We start from the raw sequence: 16,588 nt of genomic DNA, 5'->3' as shown, positions 1-16,588 counted from the left end.
TTGCTGGGTCTTGTCAATTTTTGTTAGCCCCTTTCCCACATTCCAGTTTCTCAATCCTCTAATCGCCCAGGGGTTGGCTCTTGGCCTGCCTGTAGGGCCCGCCCTAAAGCATCCTTCTGGAGGGAAACAAAGCTTCCTTTCACTGGTAATAGACCTGGTTTAAACTGATCTTACTGGCCTTTCATTCATTTTAGCCGAGTATCACATGGAATGAGGCAAAATTCATACAAATGTATGGGTAACTGGAGTGTTGGCTCCTGACACTCAAAGTTAGGAGGCTTTTGCAATAATCCCACAGACATTTTTAATACAGAAAGGGAGCCATGGAAGAGACTGCAGGGATCAGGAGGCATGGTTATGAAGGGAAATAAATCATATTCATGAGAGTAAGAAAAACTTATGCTGGACTGATTTTCCTGGTAACCAAGAACACATTTCCTAGCGTCTTTCCCGTTTCTCATCTAAACAGTCTATAAAATATGAATAACCTTCCAAAGAAAAGTAGTTGTTTCTTCCCATGTTTTCTCATATGTGCCTTTTACCCACAACTTTCAATTAAATCACACAGATAGATGGATAGAGTAGACACACACACACACACACACACACACACACACACACACACACATTATGGCTGTGCAAGTTTAAGTATAGTAAGAAATTTAAGGGATATTGCAAACTTAAAGATACTCTTTATGCTCTCTGTATCTTCCCGATAGATTATTCCACTCCAGGGACTGTGCCTTCTTTCTGTCCTAAAGCACCATCATCACCTCACTCTCCTTTACTTTCAGGGTCGCGTGGTAGATAGAAGGTCCCAAACAGAGAGCTGGTTCTGTGAAGTCTCATGCTTCTTTGGTGAGGTAACGGCATTCTACAATAAACTGAATACCAGGACTATTCCCAGTGTATTTCTGACTGGCTGAGCCATCATGATCCGATTCGTGAGAAATTATGACCATGTTTATGGAGTTCCATAGAAAACATGCTCAGATTCCTTCCTTATTCCCAGGTTGCTGGTTATTCTAGCCACTGACTCCCCAAATGAGCTGCTGTTTTTTACAGAGAGTGGATTCATGGAGAGTCAGGAGGGACATATTGATTTCATGTGCAATTTAGTAGAAACAGAGGGATATATCTCACTTGAAACTGCACCTCTTAGGCCTTAGAAAAATGTTACACGGTTGTTGTTTCTTAAGTGATGAGGATGGTCGCTGGATGTTAAAAGACAGATTAGCACCAACCAGGGCCTGTCTCCCTTAAGCAAACGAGACATTGTGATCACAAATGTCCTGTGAAAGGGAGGATGGGCAAGAAGATATGTTTGGAGCGGCAGTGTTTCTGGTACTTCCTGGGGAGAAGGCACCCATGTTAGAAAGCAGTATTTGCCCAGGCTATGATAAGGAGAATCTCCTCATTGGATGACAAACAACCGAGCAATCTCAAATTGATTTGGTACCAGCCAGTGACATTAATAGACATATGCTCAGAAAGTTCTATTTTTCATTCGGAATAAATTAATTTGTTTTCTGTTAGAAATGAGTTTTTTCTGATATGAGTGATATAAACCAGTTTTTCCAAGGACTTGTTTATCTCAGAGTGAATATACAATTAATATTTATGATCTGCAGAGGTCGTAAGCCAAACTATTCAGCCCAGAAAGATATCTATGTTTTAATAAACACCATTTTTTTCTATAGTAGTATTTCTCAATGTGAGGGGTTTTTTTTATTTATTTTTACTTTCAAAAAAGTCTAGAATGACCAATTGCCTCTGCTACATGTCCTAGTCTTAAATTTTATTTAGTTCAAGCAATGCTTTGCTTTCACTTCTCCATTTAGACATAACCCAGTCTTCTTCAAGGGAGGGTGGTGGGGGGCAGTAAGAGATCAATCAAAAGACTTATATGCATGCATATAAATATAACTAGTGGACAGTAGGAGTGTGAGGGCCTGTGCTGGGGGGGGGGGTGGCCAGGGAGAGGCCAATGGAGGGGGTAGGCATATGTAATACTTTCAACAATAAAGAATTTAATTTTTTTTTTAAAAGAGACACTTTTTTCACTAAATCTGCCAAAAATAAAACTTCATTCTCTATGAATCCTGGCAATTCTTGCCTGCACTTCTAAACTAATAATTCTATAGTCACAGATATACATCACATAGGGTGCTGATATATGTATTACTGCCCTGAATGTAAAATTAAGGCATTACATGAAGGCGTTACAGGAAGATCAGGATAGTCTGGTCCAAGTCTTATCATTGTATACCAAGCAAGTGATGTTTTATCTCAGCCTCAGTTCTGTCCCCTGCAAACTGAGAAGGTTGACCTATTGTTGCCTAAAAAGCCATTTATGACCCTTTCAACTTCCCAGCTTGAAACGCCATTGGATATTTTTTGGGGGGAAATTTAAGTGAATTATTTCTTTTTGCAACATGTTTTACAGATCATCTGGAATCAAAAATTGTGATTTCCATGTTTAGTCATTCATAAAAAAAAAATGTGATTGCAATGTGAATATAACCTCAACAACCTAATTAATGGTCTAAGACTCTAAGCCATTAAATTATCTTTTCTATTTTAAATTCTAATATCTTGAATAGTTTTCTATTTATGGAGAAAGTGACCTAAGTATAGGATTAAAATAATTTAATCAATCATTCAGTGAAACTCTACTTACTTGCAGCAATATTATATGTGCATTTCTACACTTTAGTTGTATTAAAAGAGAGCTTCAAGAATATATAGTCGAACTAGGAAAGGTATTTTTCATGCTCTATAAATCACCTTGCTTTTTGGGAAAATAGGTAGGTGAGAGGAAACACAGTGTTTTCTTTGTGGCGACTGCAGCTACAATAAGGGAAAGGCGAGTGGCATACCTCTGGAGAGCTTGTTATTCATCAGAAAGTAAGTACCCAGCTTTCTGGCCACTTAAGAGCAGTGGCAATTTTCAAATACAATACAGGGAAGAAACACTGTTGTCTGTGGAACGGCACAGTAAGAACTGTCAAGCTATATCCACAAATACTAGCCTCTGACTGATCCAACCCCAGACCCCTCTTCCTTTTATTCATATTTTTTTTTAAATCAGTAGTATGTGGTTGGGTAATGTTAAAACAAAACACAACAAAACCTTCATTTCTATCTGCCAATTGTCTCTTGCTGAAGATCCTCTTTTTAAGCAGAACGCTGATATATAATGATACTTAATTCCTTGTGTGAGATGGAAAAATGCATTCTCTCCTTGCCTCTTCTCACTTTTGCATCCTTTGTTGGCCTTTGATTTCTTCAGTGCTCTTTCTCATCCAGGAGAAGGGGCCTTAATCCTAACAGTTCTGTTGAACTTTCTGCATTGCTTATAGAGCAAATACAATATTTATGTGGTGAGGTGAGCACAGTTTTTAGAATTCTTAAAGTAATGTACTTGTTGCTATTATATTTTTTATACCTATAAAATATTGATATTTTATAAAATCTACATCTGCTTAAGTCTAAGCAGTTTTTTATTATATGAAAAAATGCAAATTCTAAATGATTTAGTTGGGGTGTGTCTTCTTTCTAAAGTATTTATAAAATAATGATGCATCCTGTAATCCAGTGGTCCCTTAGTTTGGGGGTAAATATGATATATTGAATATATAATTAAATATTCTATTCCCTGAGAGGGGCTTTGGGAACTTGCAACTCCTAGTGTGAATGCTGCGAACCTTAATCATTTCACAGTGCATTGCTGAATACAAGCTACTGGATAGGGCCAGAAGAAAGAAATTCTGAAAAGTGCTTAGTAAACCTTCTCCCCTGGTGTTCTTCACTTCATACAAGACTGCCCCCTAAACTGTGAATCTATTTCAAACCCACCTTCCCCATTTCCACTTTCAAATACACCCATTAAAACAAAAAGGGGAGGCATCTGTTTCTGACCGTACACACAGATAGAGTTACTAATTATAATTTTAAGATTTTAAGTTTGATTCAGAAATCAGTCGTGCGCGCGCACACACACACACACACACACACTGGAGGTAAGGAGTTCAGGTCAAAGTGGTTTCTGAGATGCATACAGCTTCAGGCGTGGAGCCTGAAAAAGGGGAACAGGATAGTAGATGGGAAGATGAGATACTCTGAAAAGGCATTCTCTGGAAAACAGTGTAGAGTTTTCTTAAAATATTAAATATGGTGCTGCCATTTGATACAGTGATCTCACTTTTAGAAGTATATTCTAAGAAGCACCAATCAGAAAGAAAGAAAATATGCACCCATTTGCTCATAGCAGCACTATTTACAATAGCTAAAATCTGGAAACAGCCCAAGTGCCCATCAGTAGATGAGTGGTACTATTACACTGTGGAATACTATACAGCAGTAAAAAAGAAGAGTCTCTTACCCTTTGACCTGGAGAGTATCGTGCTAAGTGAAATAAGTCAGAGAAAGACAAGTATCACATGATCTCACTCATATGCGGAATCAAATAAACAAATGAAACTGATAAGCAAAATAGATCCAGAGCCATGGAAGTATTCAACAAAATGATGAATCTCAGAGGGAAGGATGGAGATGGGGTGGGTCAGGAAAAGATTAACCAAAAAATGTACATTCATATATGTATAACCCATGGATACAGACATCACTGTGGTGAAGGTCTGGGCTGAGGGGGAAGGGGGAGGAGGAGAGGGGAAGGAGTGGAGAGGAGGGCATCAATGGGAGGGGGAAAAGGGGACATCACCAATACTTTCAACAATAAGATAAAATTTAAAAAAAAATAAAATGCTGATAGTAAGCATTTGTTTTGAGACAAAAATTTTGCATTGAGAAAATAAGATATCAAATTCATTCTTTCTAGTCCTGGGTCACAATATGCTTCGTTGTTAAAGCTTATTTGCCCCTTTATACTGGGTAGAAAGTTGTTGAGTAGAAATGAGGTTACAGTCCAGGCCAGGTACCAGGTAGCTTGACTTGTTATAGCATCATCCAGATAAGTCAAGGTTGTCAATTTGATCCCAGGTCAGGGCACATATAAGAATCAACCAATGAATGAATAAATAAGTGAAACAACAAATTGATGTTTCCCTTTCTCTCTCTCTTTCTCTCTCTCTCTCTCTCTCTCTCTCTCTCTCTCTCTCTCTCTCTCTCTCTCTCTCCTTTACTTATTCTCTAAAATCAATAAATTAAAAATAATAATTAAAGCATAAAAATGAAGTTACTGAAATGCTAGAGAGGAAAAAGGTTAAAAAAAAAAACAATTGGCTGAAACCGGTTTGGCTCAATGGATAGAGCGGCTGCTTGGGGACTGAAAGGTCCCGGGTTCGATTCTGGTCAAGGGCATGTACCTTGGTTGTGAGCATATCCCCAGTAGGGGGTGTGCAAGAGGCAGCTGATCGACGACTCTCTCTCATCGATGTTTCTAACTCTCTATCCTTCTCTCTTCCTCTCTGTACAAAATCAATAAAATATATTTTTAAAAATATTGCTCTCTGATCATAGTGCAAAATATGTAAATTGAATTCTTATTATTATACGATCTTATTTAAACTTTTTCTACACCTTCTTTCCCTTAGATTCCATCTGCCTGCAAATTACAATATGGATCTCCATCAAAATGATTCAAGGACCATTGGTACCTTTTCCCCCTGAAATACCATTGTACATGCTGATGAGAACATAATTCAGCAGTTTATTGCACACAATATTGTCTAATTTCTGAACATATATTCATTCAGGAAAATGACATTTACTGAGTGATATATGACAGCCTTCATTTGTTTGCACATGCATATATATATGAATGTGTGAATTCTTTCTCCTTCCAAAAATAATTTGAAGCTGCTTATGATAAAAATCCTAAATATAATCAAATCTTGAAGCAAAGTTTAAGTTAAAAATGGATTCAAATAATGAAGCAGGGTAAAAGGAGAGGGTTTTCAATTGAATACAAAATTGACTGTGCTTCTGTGAATTTATATTTTCAAAGTACTGAAAATAAAGACTTATAATTTTCTATGAGAGATAGTCACTGCCATGTGAGCTAAAAACTAGATCTGTCCCTTAGATCCACCAAGTAAGCAGTTGGAAGATCTAAGGGACAAAAGCAGGGTGACCATCTTAATTTGGGCATAAAGGAGATTAAGTACTTCTTCATGACAGTAATTGGCAAAACAGTTCAGTCATTTTTCATGTTATTCCTCAATCATTATTGTAAGAGCACATGGCAAACACAGATGATCTACTAAGTTAGTAAGGAGGACATATTCTGGTTTACCTATGGTTGTTCCATGATGTAGTTATAAGTTAAAATTGTAGGACTTTGGATTTAGACATGTAATGTAACATAATTGTGTCCATAATGATTCTTTCTAAGGATGATTTATAGATTTTATGATTCTCTAGGTAATATTATATTTTAAATTATCTATGGGACATCATGAAAGCAACCAGTCTATACCAGAAGCATGCAGCCTGACATGTATACAGTTTAGGTCCATGGATTCAAAGACCATTCAATGCGTGTGCATGCTCAAACATCTCTATATATAAAAGCCTAAGCAACCATTCAACCATTTGACCGGTCACTATGATGTGCACTGCACCAGGGGACAGACCCTCAATGCAGAAGCTGCCCCTGGTGGTCAGTGCACTTCCACAGCTGGAGCACTGCTCAGACACAGGGCTTAAGGCTGGCCACTGCATCCCGGATATCACAGTGGAGCAGCAGCGAGCCTACCAACAGGAGGGGGCAGGTATAGTGGGGGCTGGATGAGCAGGAGCATCAGGCGACTTTGGACTCCCAGTTTTGGTCTGATCCCCACAGGCCACACCAAGAGACCCCACCCTCTAGTGTAATTATAATATAGGCATTCCATATTCTAGGAAATTTGATGAGGACATAATATTTATGGCACACCTTATATTGTAGATACCCTAATTACAGCTATTGCCTCCTTTCTCCAGTGAGCAAGAGTCCTGATTTTGTTTGTGTGACATCATTGTGTCCAGAGAAAGCAGACCTGCCCTCCAGCCCAGGGGAGGAACCATCATTGGTCAAAACCAGTCATGGGAGGCATTTTTTCTTTGCCTGTGATTAGAAGTGGAAAGGGTCATAGCGTTAATCAAGAATAAAGGAAATCTGCTGATAGCTTTGGAACATTTTCCTCTCATTGCCATGAGAAGCCTGCCTCTTATCTTTTTGCTTCGAGTGGGACTATTTGAAGAGGTGACATTTGACTCTGTGGTAAACATATTACCTTCTTCCCAAGATGGAGAGCCCACAGAATTCCAGTAAGATTGTCTCAGAGCCCTGCATCCTGGAATTGCTGAGGTAGCTAACCCTGGACCAGCATACCTCCAGAATCCTTGTTCTGCAAGATAACAGAAGTGTTTGCTGTATAGGACTGTAATTGGGCATTCTGTTACCTGCAAGCCAAAGTTTCTTTCTTTTTTTAAAATATATTTTATTGATTTTTTTTTTTTACAGAGAAGAAGGGAGAGAGATAGAGAGTTAAAAACACTGACCAGCTACCTCCTGCAACCCTCTATTGGGGATGTTCCCACACCTAAGGTACATGGCCTTGACCGGAGGCTGACCTCTATCCACTGAGCCAAACTGGTTTCAGCCAAAGTTTCCTAATAGATAGCATATCTTGTATTTCTATATTCTACTCATAAATGAGCACAATTGGCATTCAACAAATTCATAAAGAATGAAAGACAAGGGTAAGAAATTAAAAAACAACTTTGTACTCAACCAGACAAGATCATTTACCATCACAGTCATGCGAATCTTTGTAAAGTAGAATTCTTTTTTTTTTTTACCACACTTAGATAAATAATTGAGCAACCCAATTTAAAATTACTATAGCCCATGATAACACATCTGTACAAGAAACCATTATTTAACCTAATGCCATCACTAGGGAGTGCTATCTTTCTAAATACAAGCTTTAGAAAGGACTATAAAAACAACAGATCTGCATTTTTTTATCTCCTTTGACAACATTTCTCGTGATTGGCCACTATTTAATTCATAGGCATAAATAGCAAACTACTGCTTTATTCACTGGACTATAGGAAATGAGGTGGCATCTAACATATATAGAGAGCAAAATGCCGCCATTCTGCACAGTTATTTTCCAAGTAAAATATCATCAGGGGGAAAAATATCAGTATTATCCTAGTTGTCTTATAAATATTTAGTATGTGAAAAGTATATCTACTCTCTTTATTTTTTCTCTTTCTAAAAATATTTAGTGAAGTTTACATAATAATTTATCCTATAATAGTGGCAAACACTTCTAGTTTTCAAATACAAATTCATTTCTCATTCTTTTTTCAGATTCTGATTTTCTCCAAGGTAGTGGTATACCACACTAAAACTATATTTCCCAATTTCTCTTGTAGTTGGAGGTGGCCCTCTGACACAGCTCTGGAAAGAATATGAGAATGGAAGTCTATGGGGAGAATGTCCACATCACAAAAAAAGGACCAAATGCTCAAAGAAAGAAAAAGCTTGTTTGTCCCTTTCCTGTCCTTTTTTAATTTTTTTAAACAATTTCATAGAGTTCTTTTCCATTTGTTAAACAAACAACAATAACAAAGAAAGAGATCCCACCATCACTCCAATGCAAAAAAGAGAGAGAGAGAAAGAGAGAGAGAGAGAGAGAGAGAGAGAGAGAGAGAGAGAGAGAGAGAGAGAGAGAGAGAGAGAGAGAGAGAGAAGGAAACAGGGAATTGCCTTCCTTTGAAGAAAGAGTAGATTTTGTCAACTCAGGATGATTTACCTTTAAAAGACATTTGGCAATGTCTAGAATATTCCCTGTTGTCGTAAGCAGAGGAATGAATGGGACATGCTACTGGTATCTAGTCAGTCGAGACCACAGGTGTTATTAAACATCCTACAACGTATAGGATACTCCCCCATGGAACAACCTTATCTGGCCCCAAATGACAATAGTGCCAAGATTGGGCAATCTTGTCCCAGAGTAGTCTTTGTTATCCTTGGGGGACCTAGAAAGCAGACATGATGCTAAAGGCACAACAGCAATTTCATGACCATGAGAAGAGAAGTTCTGAAATGATAAAAACAAGCTGATTCCTAAATGATTAAGCAACTGTCTCCTGAGTTTTTATGATGTAAGGTAAACCCTTATGTGCTTAATCCACTGTTAGTCATGTTCTATTGCCTCATAACCAAATGCATTTTTAAATAATGCATTTAATATTCATTTGTGGCCTACTTTATGTTCAGACATGGGGCTAAGCATTCTGAATGAAATGATAAATCAGGTATGGTTTTTGGCCTCTGGGAACTTGCTATCCAGGGAGGGTGCCAACCATCAAGAAGTATGAAAAGTAGGCTACTCCTGGTATGAATCATGTCTTTTGAAAGCTCAGAGTAAGCATACAGGAAGGAAGCGGGGTGATGGAGAAAGACTATTCTAAGAAAACAAAATGTACTCTAGTCCTACAGTTGCTGAGTGTTTTTAGGGGGGACTGGAAGGGGCAGTGGGAAATAATTCATAAAGAAATGTTAGCATAAGCAAAGCATGTACTATTCAGGAAAGTAGTAAATAAGAGTCTTGTGAATGAAATAATGAGTATACTATGGAGGAGTTCCAAGTGCAATGCGTTTAAATCTAAAAAGTAAAATTGGGGAGTAAGTACTGAAAGTAGTTGAATGCCATCAGTATTCTGGACTTTAGCATCCCAGATATAAGGAACCCCTGGCCATCATTAATAAGAGATCTGCAAGGCCAGATCCATGTTTTAAGAAAACAAAAAATAAGTTTGCTGAACTGGACTCCTTTTACAAAATAACTGAAATATAACTTAGGAATCACAGGAATTCAAATAGGAATCTTCCCATTTACAATATAATAAGATGAAAATAAACAATCTTCACATGTACAAAAGCGTATTGTTGAATTGTTGTGGTTTCAGATCTCACTGTCAATTCCAATTATGCTTTGCTTACAAAAACTACAAATTAGTGTTTGTTAGGTAATTCATAAAATAATCCCTTTGTATAAAAATTTTAAACAGAATTCTGAAAGGAAGCTTTGCTTAAAAAATGTTCTTTTTCATCTCAGAGCTAAGATTTATATATGTATTCTCTAGTTATAGTTAATTATCCTGTTTAAAAAAAAAAAACAACCCTAAAGAACTAATTTAAGGGAATAATAATAATGTGGAAGTAATAGAAGGGGAGTATCATATGAGAAGTTCCAGGTGGGAAGAGACTTGAGAAAGGGAAGTCACCAGGGCATTCAAAGTCATCAAGCCTCTAACACTCCACCTGCAGCTCATGAAGTTCTCAGCCTGCCTTCTGGGAGTTTATATTCCATCTTCAACTTCAAATCGACCCAGACATTTATATTTGAAAATACTTTACATCTAAGTATTAAAGGAAAATGTTCACAAACTAAAACACTGCCACTGCCAAGGAAATAAAGGTAAGACTGACAGAGAGTACCTTGGGGGTGGAAGGAGGGAGGCTGAGAAAAGGAGGAGGAGCTAAAGAGGACTCTCTCTGCCCCTCACTGCAGGAACTGGAGTGTGTAGTCAGTCTGCTGTTGCAAGACTGACTCCCTCAATTTCTGCTTGTGTTAAGAGGATTGGAAAGGCTAACTGTAGAATAGCAGGCTTACAGAAAACAGTTACTTCTTTTAATCAAACCATGTAATCAGAGGGCCTGCGTAATGATTAACTTCCACTTTCTCTGTGAATCACTCAATCACTCAGCAGTGCGGATAGACTTAGATTCATTCTCTGCCAAGGGCACAGTAAACAATGTTTTCGTACTTAATATTTAATATTTAAAATCCGTGCTTGGCCCTTGCTGCTGAGCTCATTTCAGAAAGCTAGTGTTCTGCTAGTTGTCATGGCTGATTGAAATGCCAAGACATTCTATAGGTTTTTACACTCAAACACATGTACCCCTCCCTGCCTTTCCCTAGTGATATATCTCTATATGTGATCCTATTTGTAATCAAGCACAATAGGTTTTTGAGAAATATATTATGACCCAGTATATTTTATGTACAGTATGAGAACTTATATAGAGAAAAATAGACTACTGTAAGTGTCAGTATAGAAAGAACAAAAATTAGTATATTAAGTAAAAAATGCAGAGACTAGACACCAGGTTAGCTAGCTTTCTAAATTTACAGTCCTTAAGTCCTATGTGGCCCTGGAAATGAAAAAAAAAAAAAGAATAGTATAAATACCTTTGTGAAGGCCAACTGTTCGTGACTTAGAATAATCACAAATGAATCAAATTTTAGACACACAACTTCCCTCATCTAAGGCACTAACAACCTCCCCTGGAATAGATTATTCCCAATTTTAAATTCCCTGCAGGCGGTTTTTCCTGTCTGCTCACAAAGCACCTGGCTGCACAGTCAGAAGCCAGTGGAAAGCGTTTTAAATGTTCAGACTACCTTCTCTCCCCCAAGGGGTTTATTGCCCAATAAGGCGTCATCTAGTCGCTGCTCACAGAGGGGGATCTTAAGGGAGTGACATCTGGGCTCGAACCCGTGCAGATCTGAAAACCACTAGGCAGCAAATGTGGGGAAGAACAACTTTCTTATCCCATCCAAACTGGGAATCAGAGCCACCCCCAGGAACCACCCCGTGGGCCGCGGGAGAGAGCAGGCGGCTGGAGGCGGCCCGCCCGCGCTCCGCCCGGGCTGGGGGCGAGGGTTTTTCTCCTGGAGGCGGCATTGTTCCTCCATCGGCTCAGCCTCCGCATCTCCCGGGAAACCCTCCCGCTCTCTCCTCTCCAGGTTTCTTTGGTACCTCTCTCTGCCGAAGCTGGGCTCGCGGTCTCGGCGGTCCCCGGACACAGCTCTAGGGTGACCGGCTGCAGGGGCTGGGGCGCCGCTGGAAGGCGCTGGAGGCGAAGGCACTCATCCGCGCGCGCCTCCCACCCGCTCGCTCCCTTGCTCCCAGCTCTCGGGTCTCCCCCGGCTCAGACGGGCTCTCCCGGCCTCCGGGCCACGACTCCCGCACGCCTTCCCCGCGATCCCTCCGCTCCCCAGCTCTGCCGGCCAGGCGCCGGCCGCCCGGACCTCATCGGCCCCGGGACAGATGCTCCCCGAGCGCCCGGAGACCGATGCGCGCGAGCCTGAAGGGTCAGGGCGCCGCGGGGAGGCGGGAGGAGGGGCGCGGAGAGTCGGGGGCAGGTGGGGGTGCAGGGGCGCGGGCGTGGGGACGCGGTGGGGAGGGGAAGCCCAAGACCAAGAAGAGAAGATGCATCTACTCGGAAAGCGCCCGAGAGAGAGAGAGAGAGAGAGAGAGAGAGAGAGAGAGAGAGAGAGAGAAGAGAGAGAGAGAGGACAAGAGAGGGCAGGAGCGGGGACGAGCGGATAGCACCCACCAGGAGGGGTGGTGGGCAAAACGGACAATTTGCAAACTGCCGAGGGCTAGAGGTGGTGATCGGAGGAGGAGGAAGGAGGGTGGAGAGACAGAAGAGAAACATAAGGCAAGTCCCCCCCCCCCCCTCTCCCCGAAAGGTCGAGCCTGAAAACGCGTCCCCTGGACTGGGGAGGGACACGGGAGCTGGCCACGCCGTGCACACCGTAAAGGGAGGAGGTTTTAACAAGAAACGAAGTGGCAGCAGCGGTCCCTGCGCCAGGCTCACTCCATGGCGCTGAACTCGGGCAAATGACCCTCCTCCGAGGGAAGGGGATCGGCTTCCTGCAGACACCGACGCTGAGTGTCCTCCGCGGTGGACTCCTCCCGGGGTACCGCTTTGGTGTTACAGGAAAAGGAAAATAAGCGTTTGGGGGAGTTCCATGAACCCCAGTGCTAAAGAAACCACCCAGTTCATTCAAGTTTTTCTTTTTTTAATGATTTTTATTTTTGTCAGAGGATAGAGCTGAGGGGTGGGCACCAAGAGATGTTTAAAACAGCTATTTAGGTAGCATTTTTTTTTTAAAAAGACAAATGGGTTTCCTAAAACAGCTAAAAGGGGACTGGGAAACTCAGCTCCTGGGCTTGGGGGTGGGGGAGGGGGGGGAGAGAGAAGTATTTAAACTCCACCAGACGATGAAGCTCCAGCACCCCCACCCCCCTGCCTCCCACTGGAACTGGAAAAGGGTTCAGCGAACGCCGGAGACCGAGTTGGGCAGGGGCGGTGGAAGGTGGGAGAGGGAGAGGGAGAGGCGGGAGAGGGAGAGGGAGAGGCAGGGAGTCGGAAGTTCTAGCGATTCCGGAATGAAGACAAACGCCGGAGCTAGGCGCCAGACAGCAGGGAAGCTCCTTACCTTTATCGCTAAGTCCCGTTTGCACCTGATCTGCAACCATAAATACTTGGAGATGCTCAGTGTGCAGCCGAGCGATGGCCGAACGTTAAACCATCCTTCACGCTCCCTCCTTTTTGGAGAAAATGGGCTCAACAGAATGTCCAGGCTGCTCGCGTTATCCATCGGCGCCAACGCATTCCGCTTTGTCGGGAAGAGAGAGACGAGAAAAACCAAGTGCCCGGGCACGCGTATCTATGTATTTAGATGGGATGCGGTCGGTATATAAACATAGAGACGTTTTCTGCACAGAAATCCAAAAAAGCAAAAAAGCACCACAGATGCCTCTGAAAGACGGAGGGGACGGGCAGAAAGAGAGAGAGGGAAAAAAAAAACAAAAAACTTGGCAAACCCAATGTATCCAAAGATTTCTTTTCAGGAGCCACCTGCTTCCATGTGCAGAATCCCCGAGATGGAGAGGGAGAAGGGGGAAATAAAAATTAAAAATAAAATACCCCAAAACACACACAGGCGCACACACACACTTGGAACTGGAAGAAGGCTGAAACGCGTGGATACGGAGAGGATGAGATGATCGCCCTTCCCGAGGGTACAGATCCGTCAGCCAAGTGAGCAATCGCCTCGGAACATAGCAGGCGGGGAGGGAGGTGGCTGCAGACGCGTCCCCGGCTCCGGTCCCCGCCGCCACCGCCGCTGCTGCTACCTGTAGACACGCGCACACACGCGCACACACGCGCGCACACACACAGCACAACCTCCTCTCCCCCGCCCCCCTCCGCGGCGCTGCCGGGTGCAGGAGTCTGAATCCAGCTAGACCCCACACTTCAGACCCCGTCAGAGCCACGGTTTCCTCCCCCGCCGCCCCTCCTGGCCGGGTTTAGGGCACAGCACCCTCCTCCCCACTATCCAACCCACCCCGCCCCGGGCAGGAGCTGCGATCGCAGTGGGGGTGGGCGGCATAGGTTGCAGGGACGCGGGTCCGGGGTGCTTGATGCTGGTGGTGGTCTCTGCTTTGACAAGTTTCGCCCTCCTCCCTCTCCCCCTCCCACAGCGATCCTGCACCCTCCGCCCACAGCGCCCGCAGCGCCCGGGGCGGCCGGAGGGGTGAAGGCCCCGGGGCGTCACTTGTGACGTTCACACCGAGCCGCTCCGAGGGGCGCGGGAGTGAGCCCGCACCGCCGCCGCGCCGCGATGGGTTTCTCGGTTCTCGGCGTCTTTGTGCTCTTTCCAGGCGTCCTCGTCTTGGGAGGCTAAGTGGAGTTGGAGGCAGCAGCCTTCAACTGAGCCTTTCCACCAAACTCCCTCCACCACCACCTTCTCGGTTTCCACCAGCTAGAGGCAGAAGCAGCTCCGAATTGTAGCGCCTGTTTTAGTCCCTTTGGTAGGAGTAGTATAAAGGCAAGGCCACTGCCTCTGGCCTCTTCCCTCTGGCTGCGCCCACATCTTCTGCTGCTGGATGGGCGATTGTTAAAAATTCATCACAGCTAATCGGAGGCGCTGGCTTTTATGACGGGTGTGACTCACTAGACCACATTGTTTCACCTATCCACTTCCTACAAGCTAAGCTTCTCTGTGTGAGTGTTTAAATAAGTGAGTTGGGGGACAGGGCCGTTAAATTAATGGATGGCAATGTGTAATCATCAAAACAACTACGAAAAATATCCACCAGTAGGAAATCATTAGGTTAGGGTATTTCGGTGACAGTTGGTCTAGATAAGTGTTCTTTTTCTTCTTTTTTTTTTCTTTCTTAACACACTCTATTTTAAGTAGTGTATCTAAGTAATGTTCTTTTCTTACGTTCTGAAATTATTTTTTTCATAATTCCAGGAAAAGAAGGAATTTTGAAATAACACTTAGATTGCAGTTAATGATACATAAGAAGCCCAGGTTCCAATATAGGTGATCTGATTTTTCAAACAATCTTAAATATGAGATAACATTCCTTCTTCTTAGAAAGAATTCAGTACCACATTTTTCCAGGATCTTTGCACTCACCATTCCCTCTGCCTATTCATCTCTACTTCCCCATGGAGGTAGGACTGACTCCCTCTTGCTTTCACATAAGTTTCTGCTTAGATGTTTCTCCTCCAAAAAATGTCTTCACTGACTACTCTCAGAAGTAGCATTCTCCTCCCCTCTACTCTGTCTCCTTAACTCTTATATTTGCTCCAGAGTACTTATTATAACCTGATTATATTAATTTTTATTATATGCTTCTCCCCAGAAGGTAAGTGCCAGGAAATGAGAGACTTAGTCTGTTGTGGGTACTGCTGAAGGCCAAGCACCTAGACTCCTAGAAATATGCCTGACTCATTGTGGTTCTCTATACATAGTTGAATGAATGAATGAATGAATGAAGTCAATTTGACTCACTAATAGCAATATTGGTGGCATGATTATAGACTTCCTTTAACTTCAGCCAATGATTGAACATAAAGGCCTAGAAATTTGCTGAGATGTTCTTGAAGACATTTCTTAAAAATGTATGTCTTACTTAAAATGCATTAAAGCCATAATTACAGGACATAGGTCCCACTTTTTTGAGATAATGTTTGGAATGGACATAAATTAGCCCTAAATGTGTTCATAAAGCAACGATACCATACTTCCTAAGACATTTTATTCATTTAAGAGCCAATGGCACTTTATTACATATGACTTAGATTCTGCATTTGCTCATTTCCCAGAGTTTTACTATTTTAAGTAGTGTATCTAAGTAATGTTCTTTTCTTACGTTCTGAAATTATTTTTTTCATTACTATTTTAAAATATGAAATTTATAGGAGCAGTTATAAAAGCCTGAAATCACATGTATAATATACTATAAATTTAGTTCTTGAGTCAAGATTGCTTTATATTATTCAATGAATGACCTCTCACTCACCAATCCATTGAATGTCTATTCCTGTTACCTCATTATTGAAGGATCAAAACAACCATGAGGCATGGTCCTTTTGCCATGTGTACAGTATCCTTCGGGTAAGATCATACCTAGACAATGAGATGCCTTCGTGCACAGTAGAAAAAGAATTTCCAACAAAGGACATTCCAAGCAAAGAAGCAACATATGTAAAGGAATGAGCTCGATAGCATGCAAAATGTTATTAAAAGCAAGTAGCTCAGTTCAGCTGGAGCCAGGGAAGAACATAGGGGACTAATAAGAAATGAGTAAAATGGGTTAGATAATGAGGGGACATAGTGTCAGGCAATGAAATTTGGACTTGGCTCCTTGGCAGGGCCAGTGAAGGGCTTTCAGCAAGGAAGTGGAGCAATATACTTGCCTTTTTGAAAAAACCTGTCCATGGGAAGTCCATTAGGAGGAGAGGTAAACCCAA

General features: G+C 42.1%; 1 protein-coding gene across 1 annotated transcript in view; it reads right to left on the bottom strand.

Moving 5' to 3' along the window:
- The window catches only part of NLGN1 (neuroligin 1), an 804,575-nt gene extending 790,581 nt beyond the window's left edge, over nucleotides 1-13,994 (bottom strand). The window contains exon 1 of the mRNA XM_036445887.2: nucleotides 13,257-13,994. The gene's annotated coding sequence lies outside the window, so the exon portion shown is untranslated. The remainder of the gene's footprint in view (nucleotides 1-13,256) is intronic.
- Nucleotides 13,995-16,588: the final 2,594 nt, after the last annotated feature.

The sequence above is a fragment of the Pipistrellus kuhlii genome, unplaced genomic scaffold, assembly GCF_014108245.1.
Source record: "Pipistrellus kuhlii isolate mPipKuh1 unplaced genomic scaffold, mPipKuh1.p scaffold_m20_p_2, whole genome shotgun sequence".
NCBI classification, from domain to species: Eukaryota; Metazoa; Chordata; class Mammalia; order Chiroptera; family Vespertilionidae; genus Pipistrellus; species Pipistrellus kuhlii.
Note: the sequence above shows the minus strand (reverse complement) of the source record. Positions and strands in the feature narration are given on the sequence as shown.